Genomic DNA, 15,187 nt, shown 5'->3' on the forward strand with positions numbered 1-15,187 from the left:
ACTCTTTTATTGAATTAATATTTATTGAATTGAGACCTCAATCATTCATAAATTCTATTGATACAGTTACACATAATAAGATTAAAGACACAATTATATAAACATATACATAACCTATATGAAACATAAATAGTTGGGTCAGGTTAGGTTGGGCCAGGTTCAGACTGTGTTGAATGTCACCACTAACCCAATCCTACTTGAGGTTGGGTTGGGTATTTTGAGCCTAAGCCAAGTTTATAAAACCACAATTAAACCCACCCAATGCGCGGGTTGGCTAGGTGGGTTCTAGTTGAGCCCAAACCAAGTTGCATCCATAATACGAAGTACTTCTAAAAAATCAAAAGATAGTCATGAGTCATATTTTAAAAAACACACACACATCATGTAAGTCTTGCAGTTACAGTATCAAGAACCTATAATTGTCTGATATAGCAGTTGTATTAACGAAAGTTGAGAAACCGATGGCCCAAAAATATCAATAAGACTTGAATAGAAACTGAAAGTCTTTACTCTTCATAATGGTGGTTTAACATCCACCAACTACACTGAAGTAAGAAAACTAAGCATCTAATCCTTCCCTATGTCGTACTCAAAGTGAATGTCAGTAAATATTTTCATAGTGTTGCTGATGAATATTGAAGGGGCCCAGGCACTGCCTAAAATTGATTATATGAGCATCTTTTAGAAACGTAATCATTACTCACATGATAGAACCACAACATATGCAGACAAATTCCATAAGAAGTTATTGGAGAACCAGTAAAAGGATTATATTATTCGTATTAGCATCATGCAAAATAATTTTGTTCACCTTCTCAATTCTTAAACCTATTATACAGCAGAAACTAAAAAAAGTGACTTATCTAATAAAAGGATATATACCAGATAATGCAGGTTATTTGATGAAAATGAAGCAATTCCATCTCAAAACATTAAACAAGAAATGGAGTGTCAAATCAAGGTTTCATCTGTACACATAACAGAAGAGATGTTACGAATAGAGTTGAATTTCTAGTGTGTCACCAGGAGCACTTTGACAACGTAGCAATGTGCAACCTGAAAAATTTTGTGGGCCCACATCTTGACCAAACTACACCCTGGTCCTAAGTTTAAAGCAGAGTCAAATAAATTGTGAGTAAAATTCAATTTGCCTGTGCTGAACACCTTGGTCCCAAGTTTAAAGCAGAGTCAAATAAATTGTGAGTAAAATTCAATTCGCCTGTGCTGACTCTATAAGAAGGCAAGGTTATACCTTCAGCTCATGCGATGCTGAAGCTTCAAAATCCATGCTTGCTATCCATATAGCAATCAAACACAAAAGTTAGCAGCTAATCATCACAAAGCATTGAACATATCTTCAGGGAAAAATACAAATGTCAATCCTGAAGATAGCTTGAAGAGAACCAGTTCATGATACATATAACAAGATAAGAATCCAATTTTAATACCTTCGAACAAGTTATTATCATCCTAAAAGATGTCGATGAAAAAAACTGCAGATTGTATTGAATTAATAGGATAAGTAGAATCTGCCACCTTGTGGAGGACTGAAGCAGTTAATAGCTTGCACATAAAAAAAAATACACCCAAGCACTTGTATATTTGGATAACTGAAATATCATACTAACTCAATAACATGAACTCAATAAATGAACAGGCAATCAATTTGAAAAGGAGAAAGCATACGGCAAATTAAGAATAGATATAGATGCCATACTGCTTGCTTAGCAATTATACGAGCAGAAGATGTCTTCCCAGTCCCTGCCATCAGTGTAGAAATAACAACAAAGATAATATGAGCCCATCCTAGCATGTTAAATCGAAGGCCAACAGAGAATTTGAAATAATCAAAAAAGAACATAAAAAAGTATGTGTTAGTCAGAGACTTCTCCTGAACATTAAGAAGATCATAGGCAAAAAGGGCTTTTGTGGTTAACAATAAGAACTTCTAACCTATAATTCAGAAATAACTTATATGCTAAAATACACCAAGAAGATTACAGATAAAGCATGTCCTCTCCCTAAAATAAATTTCCACTTATATCCAGCAGATTAATATTTAATGCCTAAAGAATAGCTTTTTTCAGACAACGAATGCCATGGTTATAACCTATCATATATTCTACTTTCAGTTTGCCCTTGTCATCGCATGGGACACCTTCCAATTTTTGAATTTATGCATCTCATTCAGAACCTTGAAAACCTACCTGCAACATCAAAGCAATTCGACTCCCAAGTGAACCAAATCACAGTCATCAATCAATATGTCTGTAGGCATAGTTTTTCTACTTCCCTAATAACACCTAGCTGCAGAGCACTCCACAAAGCTACGTGATCCGAGAAACATATATATAGATGAACACAACATATGGTGCTAAATAAATATTATTTTTATAAAAATATAATTATGCATATGTACAGCAATTCTGTCTAAAGACTAACTTATGATGATGCCATGCCATTGCTAACTAATCAAGACATAATTATCAAACCTTGTCCCAATTATCTGGGATCCACTCCATGAATCCTCATTTGCCAATTTTCCTATTTAGGGCTACCTCTGATGTTAAATGCCTTAATATTCACAAATATAAAATCAGGATCCAATTCATTGTTTTTGTGAGGACCCGTGCGGACGTGTGTTTAGTCCTACATCAGTTATTCGCTGGGTAGATCTTGGGTACTTATACAGAATCAAGGAACCCAAATAATACCTTCCGGCTAGCCATTTTGGTTGAGGTTCTGAGTTGTTACAAATGGTATCAGAGCGGACCCGGCCCATAACCTATGTGAACTAGGGAATACTGCAGCACGAATCTATTGGGGCTGACCACGGGCCAATCATGGTGTTTGTGATTAGATTTGAATAGATTTGAACCCTTAGCCTGACGAGGACGTCAGGGCTTGAACGGGGAGAGTATGTGAGGATCCGTGCGGGCGTATATTTAGTCCCACATCGGTTATTCGCTGGGTAGATCTTGGGTACTTATACAGGATCAAGGAACCCAAACAATACCTTCCGGCTAGCCATTTTGGGTGAGGTCCTGGATTGTTACACATGGTATCAGAGCGGACCCGGTTCATAACCTATGTGGACTAGAGGACACTGCAGCATGGATCCATTGGGGCTGACGACGGGCCAATCGTGGTGTTTGTGATTAGATTTGAATAGATTTGAACCCTTAGCCTGATGAGGACGTCAAGGCTTGAACGGGGGGAGTATGTGAGGACCCATGCGGGCGTATGTTTAGTCTCACATCGGTTATTCGGTGGGTAGATCTTGGGTACTTATACAGGATCAAGAAACCCAAATAATAACTTTCGGCTAGCCATTTTGGGTGAGATCCTTGGTTGTTACAGTTTTATATGCTGTTTAACAACTGGTTCTCAACCTAATATCGACCATTCACCTTTCTCATCCAGGCTTGAGACCAAGAATGGTAGTGCTCACTGTTAACTACATGGTACATCCAAATTAAAAGGGATACCCTAATTCTACAAGTGCAACTAATTCCAAAAAGATCCTATCTTTTAAAAGCTAAAAGCACATAAACATAAATTTCTCTCAAAAAAAAAAAGACGAGACAAACGTGTTAATGCTTAATATGCTTATATTTCCCCATTCGGCATAGAGAGAAGCAGGGTGAATCCAAGAATATGTAACTAGCTTTCCCTTTGATGTATGTACAATGGACATAACCTCTGAGTAAAATTTTAAAATTATAGTGTGAGATGGCAACTCACCTGGTGGGCCTTAGAAAAGCACAGCTCGAGGTCGATTGCTCTCATTTTTTTTTTTTTTTTGGATTGCTCTCAAATTTTAAACGGGTTCCACAAGTAATATCATCATACACTTCAGGGCTTTGTAATGCGAAAAGGATGGTGTCCTCTATTTCCCTACAAATTCCAAACATAATTATGCCATAATCCATAAAAGAAGACAAAAAGTAACTTTAGGAAAAACTGGACAAGAAAGCATGGAGTTAAAGAATTTCTTAACCTTGTTTAGCACAACAATCAAGAGTTAACATACTAAAAGTTAAAGAATTTCTCCTTTCCTTTCAAAGCAATAAGCCTGTGATTTTTTTTTTCTCCATTGAAAAGATTATCACACATAGGACCAAATAGTGATTGTGGGATGCATGATAATAGAAGAACTCAACACATGAAAAATGTCAAAGCAACAGTCAAAATCTGGCCCTTTCTCCTATCCCAACAGCTCCTGTCCTCATCACCTCATCCTCAATCTTCTAACCTCACCTCTTCTCTCCCCCTACTCTTTCTTGTATCGCTATCCACCTCTCGACCCTCCTCATACTCCTTTCTTCTCCCATCATCCTTCCTAGTCTCTACTCTGCAGTCTTCACATTCTCCGGTCTCTTCAAAGTTCAATGCTCCAAGTTGTAAGATCAAACATTCAGCACACCATGACATGGCTTACGTTATGCCTGCTGACATGTCAACCAGCCTACGACACTAGCTAACCCCAGCTTCCTTGTCCACAGCAGATCTGCAGCCTATCCTGACACCTAAACCCCCAACCACAAGCTAAAATCTGCATTTTGATTAGACTGGGCTTTTCCTGCAGATTTCAGTTCAGACCCCAACTAGGCATGAAAAGATATTAATCCAGGATTGACACAAGGCTTAGGCCTTCACTAAATGCCAGGTTAAATTCGAGCAAGTCTGACCACTAACAACTATATGCATACAGAACCGCCATTTGTCTAAATCAAACATATACCCCTCAATAATAATTAATTGGCACTAATAGAGGGAAGAAAAGGGTCTAGCAAGCTCAACTTCCCACATATAATTCTCTAGGCATTCTACTATGTAATAAAAAACCCATTGTGAAATAAGCATGAACAGCAGAAAAATGAGGGTACTGGAGAGTATATAAGTTTAACAAGCACCTGAGAGACTCCTATCTTTGCTGCCGGTAGGGGCAGTCAGGTTAAATTTAGACATAGGAACCACAAAGACATTATATAGGCATTATATTTTTTAGTAGCATTTTAGTAACCCAATATTACTATATTACATACTAACCCAAGATTAGCATATTACACACTCCACAGACTCAGATTTGAGATGAACTAACATCATGTACAAGGTTAAGTGTTTCAAAAGTCATTAAAAGAAAAATAGGCAGGCTTTAAATGCCTAAGCAGAACAGATATCCAGATAACATGAAAGGAAGGTACAGCTTAAAAGACATAAGCAGCACATAGCCATTTGAGCAGCTGCTTAAGCATTCATGTGGTTATACCTAATAACCTTGAAGCATCCCAGCTTGGCTTATCGTGGAAAACGTAGATACTGGTCCTTTCAACTTTATTTTCTGATCCCATTCTTCTCCTTCTTCTGATTCATGTTAATACTTATTTAACTGGTCATCACCCATTCTGATCCTAACTAAGTTTTAAATGATATGATCCAAAAGAAAATGCCTCAAATGAAAAATTACAGCAACAAGTGGTTTCACACATTGGACGACATAAATATGGTATCATATGAAAGGAAATTTCAAATGAGCCAATAACGATTGAATCTGTGCTTACTGTATTGTTTCTGTGAAGACCCGAATTGGGCCCATCCTAGGGCCCAACGAACTGAAGTCGGCAAGGAGTGCCGACTTCAGTTGAGTCATCGTGGTCTCCCCACGATGACCACGCCGGCCGAACGGCCAGCGAATCCCCCGCAAGCCCCCCTCTTCCCTCTTCCCTCTTCCCCTCTTCCCTCTCCCTCTCTATCTCTCTCTCTCTCTCTCCCTTTCTCTTTTCTCTGAGAGCCCATCCCTTCCCCTTCTTTTCCCCTCTTTTGAGAAGACCGCCGGAGCCGCCGCCGCTGCCGGAGCCGCCGCCGCCGCCGGGGAAACACGCCGACGACTGGAGGTGAGGAAGACAACCATCTATATTTTTTTTATGGATTTAAGGGGAGAGAAAAGATGGGAGTCATTCGGTTTTACCTTTCCCTGTTTCGGAAGAATTTTTTTTTATGATGTTTGGCCGGCCGACGGTGGCCGGCCGGGGTCAATCCGGCCGAAATGGGTTCGGCCGGAGGTGGGTGAACGGGGGCCGGGCTTCCAGCCCCGGTCTCCCTCTCTTTCCTCCCTTTCTTCCTCTCTTTCTTCTCTTCTTCTTCCTCCGCTCGGCTTGTGACAGTGGGATGGCCGACGGCGGCGGGCCGAGCGCCGCCGTCGAGGGCCACAGTCGGCCGTCGAGGGCCGACCGGAGCCACCAGCCACCCCCCCTTCTTTCTTTCTTCTTCTTCTTCTCCTTCTTCTTCCTCTTCTCCTTCTTTTTCTTCTTCTTCTTCTTCTTCTTCTTCCGGCTGGGTGTTTTTCCTTGCATTGATTTCCGTGCCTGATTTGTGAACCAGATCTTGGACCGAGTTCAAACTGTGAACCGGTTTCACCTATGCTGTGAATAGGGTTTGATCCGAGTTGGAGTAAATGGGTTCTGATTAGGGTCTGAATCTGAGTCAAGAATTTGGGTTGGAGAATCTGTGTTGGGCTGAGTTGAACCTAATTGGATCTGTGGGCTGGTTTGGTATGGGCCTGAGATCTGATCTGGACCTGAATCTGGTTTGGTTCAATTGGGCCTAATCTGTTTTGGGCTACAATTGGTTTGGGTCTAAAGAATTCTGATTTTTGGGATTTAGTCTATTTATTCTTAGGGTCTATGCTTGATTTTGGGGACCCATTCTTGGATATTTGAACTTAGGAATTTAAGGGGTTGGAATTAGTTTAAATTATGTTTCTAAATTAATTAAATAATTAATATTTATGTTTAACCAGGGGTTCGTGATATCTGTGGCAGGAATTTTTTAAGCGATCCCAGGTAGGTGACCGTTGCTTTAAAGTAGAATTTTAAAGTAGAATTTTTTTAACCGTTGTTTCTAAATTAATATTCATCTGCCTTGCGTGCCTGCGGGGTTCGCCCTGCAGGTGCGCGGCGTCTGCTCGCGCCCCGGGCCCCGGGTTCGGGGCGTGACAGATTTATTGGTATCAGAGCTTAAGGTTAAGGTATCCTAGGGTTTAGGTTCAGGTAAGTGTGAGTGGGGAATTATGATAAAAAAAAAAAAAACTATCAAAGCCTTGGTTTATAGTCACTTGAGATTGTAACATGAATGATATTATAACCTACGGCTTAAGACCACTAGGGACTGTAGGCTTAATGGCATTAGAGTTTGACGTTTAAGATCATTAGGGATTGTGACATAAATATATCATAGCTTAAGGTTATGATCAATTGGGACATGACAATTATATTTAGTGCTTAAGGTGTAAGATCACTGGGCATTGTGATAAAATGTATGCATCGGGTTTGGTTTTCGATGAGTGTGGAAGGAAAGTATAAATTATCTTTGATCATGATAAGAGAGGTTTGACCTAAGATAAGTGTAGGAAAATTAACAATGGCATACCGGTTATACCATGTTCAGATATTATTTAAACGACTTGGAAGTTCAAACTTGATATGGGTTGTGATATGATCGTACTTTTGGTTTTGCTACTAATTATCAGAGTGTGATTTATACATACATCTTCCGTATCATTGGAGTGGGCTAAGAAAGATTTTTCGTAGTATTAGTGCAGAATATTTTCGAGGTTAAATCTGTATGGAGATTATATTTGGATTTGACATGTTTGAATATTGTAAATCGGCATATTTCTATTAGTGGATTAAATTCTTAAGGCCATATAGTATGCAAATTGGTGGAGTATTCTAATTAGTTGAATTTGTATATTTGGATTGGGCTACTAAATTTTTCTTATAATTGTGGGAGACCATTGGATGTGTTAACTTGAACTCAAGTCAAGGTTTATGACCTAACTAGAAATCTTTGTCATTGTAAAATACAAAATTGAGTAGAAATTTCGATTTTGAGATGCTTATGTGAGTTATCATGGGTAGCATTAATCATAGACATTAAGAATTTTGGTAAAGAAGGATTTGGAAGTTGATAGAGTTAATTCCTACTCATGGTGATATTGGCTCAACAGTTCTAACCCATTGAGTTTGAGGTAAATTCTGTTGGAAGGAAAATCAATGTAGATTTTCTAATTAAATTGCAAAGAGAATACAAGAATTACCCCCTTTAAATCAAACCTAGATATTTTGGATTCTAAAAAGGTTGTGGAGATCACATAGTGACCTTAAACTTGACTAAAGGATCGGGGGTTAGTTATGGTATGTACACTCTATATAAATTGAGGACAAAAAGATCTAGAGGTTTTGCTCTAGTTCTACTTGGAAATTTGAAATTTGGAGTTTCTTAGTTTCAATGCAAAATGATACTTTAGTCAGAAATCATTTTGTGACTTTAGAGAATTAAATGAATTAAATCAGAGAGTGCAGCGGAAGTGTGGTGGTTTGACTTATTTTGAAACTGGTTAAGATCATTAATATTTGATCTAAAAGGCATTTATTTGCTTTTGTTATTGATAAATTTGAGTTAATTTATCATGATTTTGAAATGCTAAAATTAGAATGCAACCTAATTATGGTCGTAACCGAAGTGTGAATGAGCTATTCTGAGAGTTTTCTTTGGTAGAGCAATTTGTATTTCAAGTTATGATTAATTAGATTTTCACTAAATTAAGCGAAGGAATATTAATCATGAGATATTATCGTGCAATATAATTATTTTGGAAGTTTAACTTGATATCAGGCACTGTGGATATTGCTTCTAGTTGAAGTTAATTATTTTGGTGGCAAATTAAGATTCATCTATAAAAAGATGTTTAAAGCTTGGACTAGAAAATATTTATTGAAATCTGTATGTGGATCATGCATGGAACTCGTATATAGAAGGAAAATATACTTGGGGATGAGACTTAAGAATTTTTATTTGGCTCTACTTGAGACTTGAAACAATTAAGATTGATATTTTGATGGAAAGTCAATTAGTAAATCTTGAGAATATTGGTGGATTAAAATGTTTTTGGGTTGGTCGAAAATAGGACTTGTTTGATTTGGAAAAGTTCTTGATGTTCTTCCTTGTTAAAAAAAAAAAAAAAAAAAAAAAAAGATCGTTGGAAAGTATAGTTCTTTGGATTTTGATCGATATGGATATCATTGTGTTATTAGTAGATTCTCTAAGTCTAGTAGATTTACAAGATCCCGAAATGTTTGCAGTACTGCAAATAAAAAAAATATTTTACTTATTTGAGGAGTTGATCTCAATGTAAAATCATGGAGCTTATATCTTGGTGGAATTTCTTGTAAATCTTTGAACTAGATTATTAGATTCTTGTAAGTTAAATATTTATAAATCAAGGCTATGAGTTGATTGTGGATTTTGTATCACCATATGAGAAATGCAAGTGGGATTTCATGAGAGGCCCAAATAAGTTTAGCCTAAAAGAAAAGATTCAGAATGATTAAGTAAGCTCCTGAGTAAGTTAATCTAGAATCTTTTAATTATCGAAGCTTAGAATAAATATCAACTTGTATAATGGAATTGTCAAGGGAAACTAGAATTGGCTTAGTTCAAATTTGGATCTAGAATATGATTACTTGATTATATGATGGTACAAATACGATAACTATCTCAAGGGTTAATAATGACCTAGTGAACTTGGAAAGCAAGGATAAAATTTTGCTTGGATATTATTAAAAAAAAAAATGTTGATGATTTGGGATTATTAAGAAATTTTGGAGAATATTGATCAGAGTTACGCAGCGAAAGTATGATGGATTGAGTCAATCTAAACTGGTCAAAAATATTGACTGTATTTTGGTAACATGTTATTATGAAAGACTATGTTGTTCAATAATGAAAGATTTTGTTGATTCTCAGGTCAATCATGATATGATTATGTTATCTCTTGGATAGAATTTGCTATTTTTGGGTATGCTAAGAGAATAATAATAATAATAATAATTTGAGCGTATCATGACTCGGGTTAGTTGATTGTTGGCCAAATATGGTCTAATTTGTTAAGTATCTGCATAAACCATGCATTATTTGCTCCCATCTTATAGGTTTAAGTTAAAAGCTTCGTGGCATATTGAATCATGGTATCAATACTTTGCCTTCTCAGACCTGCTCTTGTGATTTGATGCAAATCATCTTTAAGATAGACCGTTGCTATCTAATGATCATAAGTACATGTTCATTTTGTGAATTACATTTCTAGCCATTTAATGATTTGACTCTAAGGTTGGCCATTATTCTTTGAGGGATCAACACACTACCATGATAAGTGTATGAGATCTATTTCATTTCAAGTTCTATCCCAAAAACAACTACTTTTAATCAATCCTGTTGTGAATCGATCCTGATCCGATCTCGAGTAAACATGCATCAAGATGATAATTTCAATCTGAGATTTCAGTCAGTCATTTATCTAGTGCTAATCTTACGAGTTTATATGAAATTTTTGCTAATTGATTTAAAGTTATCTATCACACTGATTTTGATCGAGAAGAATAAGATCTTGGATTTATATTACTCAATGGGCTGAGCATCTGAAAGGCCTAGATCTCTTTAATTTCGAGGACGAAATTTCTTTTTAGTTGGTTAGAGTGTGAAGACCCGAATTGGGCCCATCCTAGGGCCCAACGAACTGAAGTCGGCAAGGAGTGCCGACTTCAGTTGAGTCATCGTGGTCTCCCCACGATGACCACGCCGGCCGAACGGCCAGCGAATCCCCCGCAAGCCCCCCTCTTCCCTCTTCCCTCTTCCCCTCTTCCCTCTCCCTCTCTATCTCTCTCTCTCTCTCTCCCTTTCTCTTTTCTCTGAGAGCCCATCCCTTCCCCTTCTTTTCCCCTCTTTTGAGAAGACCGCCGGAGCCGCCGCCGCTGCCGGAGCCGCCATCGCCGCCGGGGAAACACGCCGACGACTGGAGGTGAGGAAGACAACCATCTATATTTTTTTTATGGATTTAAGGGGAGAGAAAAGATGGGAGTCATTCGGTTTTACCTTTCCCTGTTTCGGAAGAATTTTTTTTATGATGTTTGGCCGGCCGACGGTGGCCGGCCGGGGTCAATCCGGCCGAAATGGGTTCGGCCGGAGGTGGGTGAACGGGGGCCGGGCTTCCAGCCCCGGTCTCCCTCTCTTTCCTCCCTTTCTTCCTCTCTTTCTTCTCTTCTTCTTCCTCCGCTCGGCTTGTGACAGTGGGATGGCCGACGGCGGCGGGCCGAGCGCCGCCGTCGAGGGCCACAGTCGGCCGTCGAGGGCCGACCGGAGCCACCAGCCACCCCCCCTTCTTTCTTTCTTCTTCTTCTTCTCCTTCTTCTCCTTCTTCTTCCTCTTCTCCTTCTTTTTCTTCTTCTTCTTCTTCCGGCTGGGTGTTTTTCCTTGCATTGATTTCCGTGCCTGATTTGTGAACCAGATCTTGGACCGGGTTCAAACTGTGAACCGGTTTCACCTATGCTGTGAATAGGGTTTGATCCGAGTTGGAGTAAATGGGTTCTGATTAGGGTCTGAATCTGAGTCAAGAATTTGGGTTGGAGAATCTGTGTTGGGCTGAGTTGAACCTAATTAGATCTGTGGGCTGGTTTGGTATGGGCCTGAGATCTGATCTGGACCTGAATCTGGTTTGGTTCAATTGGGCCTAATCTGTTTTGGGCTACAATTGGTTTGGGTCTAAAGAATTCTGATTTTTGGGATTTAGTCTATTTATTCTTAGGGTCTATGCTTGATTTTGGGGACCCATTCTTGGATCTTTGAACTTAGGAATTTAAGGGGTTGGAATTAGTTTAAATTATGTTTCTAAATTAATTAAATAATTAATATTTATGTTTAACCAGGGGTTCGTGATATCTGTGGCAGGAATTTTTTAAGCGATCCCAGGTAGGTGACCGTTGCTTTAAAGTAGAATTTTAACATGTATCTTGCATATGTTGATTTATTAATTTATTATTGGCAATATGTGTTAGAATTAGAATTAAATATTTAATTTCATAAATTATTATGTGCTTTACTGTTGGGAGTATGATTATGACTTTGATTTGGAAAGTTGATTTATTGATTTTTAAAATCCGCGTGACTATAGTCTAGGCCCCGCTAATGGGATGATACGTTGGCCCTGTCGACTTGTACTGAGGAACTAGTTCCGACACCGCGACCACCGGTGATAGAATAGTGGCGGCACAGGGGTGCGTTTTGCTCTTCGGAGCGGCTCAGTGGAGCGTGAGTTTGGCACCAGGGGGTGCGGCACAGTGGTGCGTTGGCTCAGTGGAGCGGCTCTTCGGAGAGTTGTATTGGCACTTCGGTGTAACCATGCCACTGGGTGATGTGGCCGTAGTCATGCGGTTGAGATATTTTGAGTCTCGGATCGGGTTTACAGATTATTGTGTGGATTTTTGGATTTATGAGTTTAGCTGTTTTTATATGCATTATGACATGTTATATGATGACTTTATTGCATGATGTTGCCTACTGAGCTGTTAGCTCATTCCTACTATTTACATTTTTTACAGGTGATGATATGTGACTATGGGGATTACGGGGTGGAGTGATCATGATGTAGTTAGCTAGTAGATATTGACTTTTTCTTTTGACTTATGTATATATGGACATTTGAATTGAAAGTTGGAATTTATCTTGTTTAGCTATTGATGTGGAATATGATTCATCTGCCTTGCGTGCCTGCGGGGTTCGCCCTGCAGGTGCGCGGCGTCTGCTCGCGCCCCGGGCCCCGGGTTCGGGGCGTGACAGTTTCCACTTTGTTCTTTTAGATGACTAGACAATTACAGATCATGGAATAATTTCTCTAGCGTTATGTTTTGCAATGCTTGTGAATACTAGCATCATACGACTGCTACTAATCTATTTTGGAACTCTGAGATGATCTCCATCACCAATGCCACTCGGAGGCCGGAGCATGAATGAATTGCCCATCCTAGTACACACTATCTAGCAAAATGGAAAGAATAACAGCTCAAATTCTTGCCAGTACAATGCCAATGAAATATAAAGAACACGAAATATGAACAAATATGAAGCAGACAGAGAGAAGAAAAGCAGGGCATAAAAGTTGCAATATGTTGTAGAACATGGTGCCTAACAGCAGATAAGGCAAAGTTTCAGAGCAGTGTAGCAATCACAAAAGGACGGAATGACAAATTATAATAGTGTAAGTATATGACTATGAAAAGAAAAAGGGAAGGCAAAAAAAAAATTGTGTACCCGCGTAAATAACCAGCTTCAACTATACGTAAAACTACACAAAGTCATCAAGCATCATTACAGGAGACTCGAGGGAACAGTATAAGATATCAACCTTTTGGCCCTTGGCCGTAACACTGAAGGGAGGATACGAGCCACGCGGTACCCCCAAGCTTCTGAGCGAGTCTTCAATGCGCTGCCTTTCTTGACGGACCAAGCACTCCATTCCACCGAAACTCGGTAGAGAATCCGGTGCAGCAAGAGGCTGGGGTCCCTCCTGTAGAAAAAATGCAATAATATCGCAAGAAAACCTCGATTCTTATCAATATGTTTAAAATAACTCGAAATCAGAAGGGCGACGACACCAAGAAGATGAACAGAAGAAAATAGTGGGTGAAGCAGAGACCACACTGGCATCGGCACAAGACCTTTCCAACGATCCAACCCCGAACGAGCCCACCAAGAAAGCGGCCGCTGCCGGAAATAAAGAAGGAAACGAATGCGGCGACTCGGATGCCAACTTGAAACCCGTTCTTGAAAGCGTTTGGTAATGACGCTAGTCTTCGAACAGCGGCCCTGCATGGACCTAAACCACGAATAGTGGAAGAAGCAAACCAAGAACGGAGGCGTACCAGGATGGACAGGTCGATCGGAGTGGAAGATTACCGGAGGCGCGGCCCAAGAAAGGGGATGGCGAGGAGGCCCTCCATGGGAGTCGCGTCCTCCATGGCCGCCATTATTCTGATGTTATTCCGGTGGCCTCTTCTTCCTCCGGCTGCCTGCCTCCTCGCGCAAGAAACTTCGCACGATGAATTTTCTTGATCCTCGTCTCCATTCGAAGGCACTCCCCTGCGACCCCAACCGACTCGCTCGGACTCCATAAAAGGTGCTGGTCACGTGATATGCGCGTGCCATTAGAACGGCGCAATGTCGGCGTGGTGTTGTCATAGTATGCCGAGTTCCAGCCGGCCCGATAAAAGCACTGGCTCCAAGCCCAAACGTCAAGGCCTAGCAACAACCGGACCCAGATTTAGGACCATCATAAGCACGGCCCCAGTCCATCACGTTATGGTACTTGGCTTTATAATAGGGCTTGGTAATTACTAATGAGAATTCACATTTTGTATGGAAGGAAAAAAAGTTCATCTGATAAATGGAGCTTGAATATTGTGGATCAGAGTTTAAGATTTTTAATATTAGATGTGAGAACTCAAATTTATTTGACTATTTTTAAAGTTAGCTGATTAACTAAAACTAGATAATCAGCAATTGTCGAATATATGTAAGTAGAAAAATAATACAGTTAGATGTCACATCTTTTTTTATTGCCTTGGGTGATAGTAGTTGAAGCTTGCAAATTGAAAGCTTTTTTAGGAGTTATTTGTAATATGTGACTAAATTATATGTGGAGCAAAAATTAACCTTAAGAACATTTGCGTAAAATTATAAGATATACTAAATGTTCCAAATAATTTCTAATATCCAAATATAGGATATAATTAACCTTAGAGAAGTTGACTGTGAACAAATATGTTCAATAAATTCTTCTTTGTTCGGGAGGTTATTGGTCCCTCACAACCCAAAACAAAATTGAGGCAACAAAAATTTTAATATTTTTGCAACGAAGAAATTTAAGGCCAATAGGCAACTTATATAATGAAATCTTGAACTAGAGACTCTAATGAAGCATCTAGATATTCCAAAGAATGACATTTTTTTTAGTTTCAATAAACTAAAAGAGATTTCTATTGCACAAATCAGAGCTGTATGTTACAAAGGAGATTCCCTTTACCTTCATATTTCTTTTTTTTTTTGTTATTTATACTATTTATGTAAAAATCATAAACATAAATGGTAAAGGGTCAAATTCTTGATAGGAACATGGTGTTGCTTATTTATCTCCTTTTTTTTTTCTTTCTCATTTTTCTGGAGAGGAGTAGTAGCATATAGCCATATTCTCAGCATCTTCCTTTTTAACATAAAATAAATGACAATGATTGTGCACTAATTATCGAATATGAATAAGTCTTCTTCCTCTATTAAGAGGTGAAACAAGCAAGTG

The 15,187-nt window shown here is 39.1% G+C and overlaps 1 long non-coding RNA gene across 2 annotated transcripts; it reads right to left on the reverse strand.

The window, feature by feature from the left end:
• Positions 1-879: 879 nt before the first annotated feature.
• Positions 880-14,880, reverse strand: LOC149768290 (uncharacterized). 2 transcript variants are annotated; one of them, XR_016399247.1, is made up of 5 exons: positions 13,792-14,880; positions 13,532-13,711; positions 12,674-13,402; positions 3,745-5,574; positions 880-1,761 (listed from the first exon to the last, which is right to left on the reverse strand). It is a non-coding gene; the product is annotated as an uncharacterized LOC149768290 (long non-coding RNA). The 2 variants fall into 2 exon arrangements; XR_016399248.1 differs by having other exon boundaries at positions 3,745-3,897; positions 13,147-13,402; positions 13,532-14,872.
• Between the last annotated feature and the right edge of the window lie 307 nt (positions 14,881-15,187).

This window comes from Phoenix dactylifera, chromosome 2 (genome assembly GCF_051530095.1).
Source record: "Phoenix dactylifera cultivar Ajwa chromosome 2, Ajwa_hap1_PhDact_Kaust_v1.1, whole genome shotgun sequence".
Classification (NCBI taxonomy): Eukaryota; Viridiplantae; Streptophyta; class Magnoliopsida; order Arecales; family Arecaceae; genus Phoenix; species Phoenix dactylifera.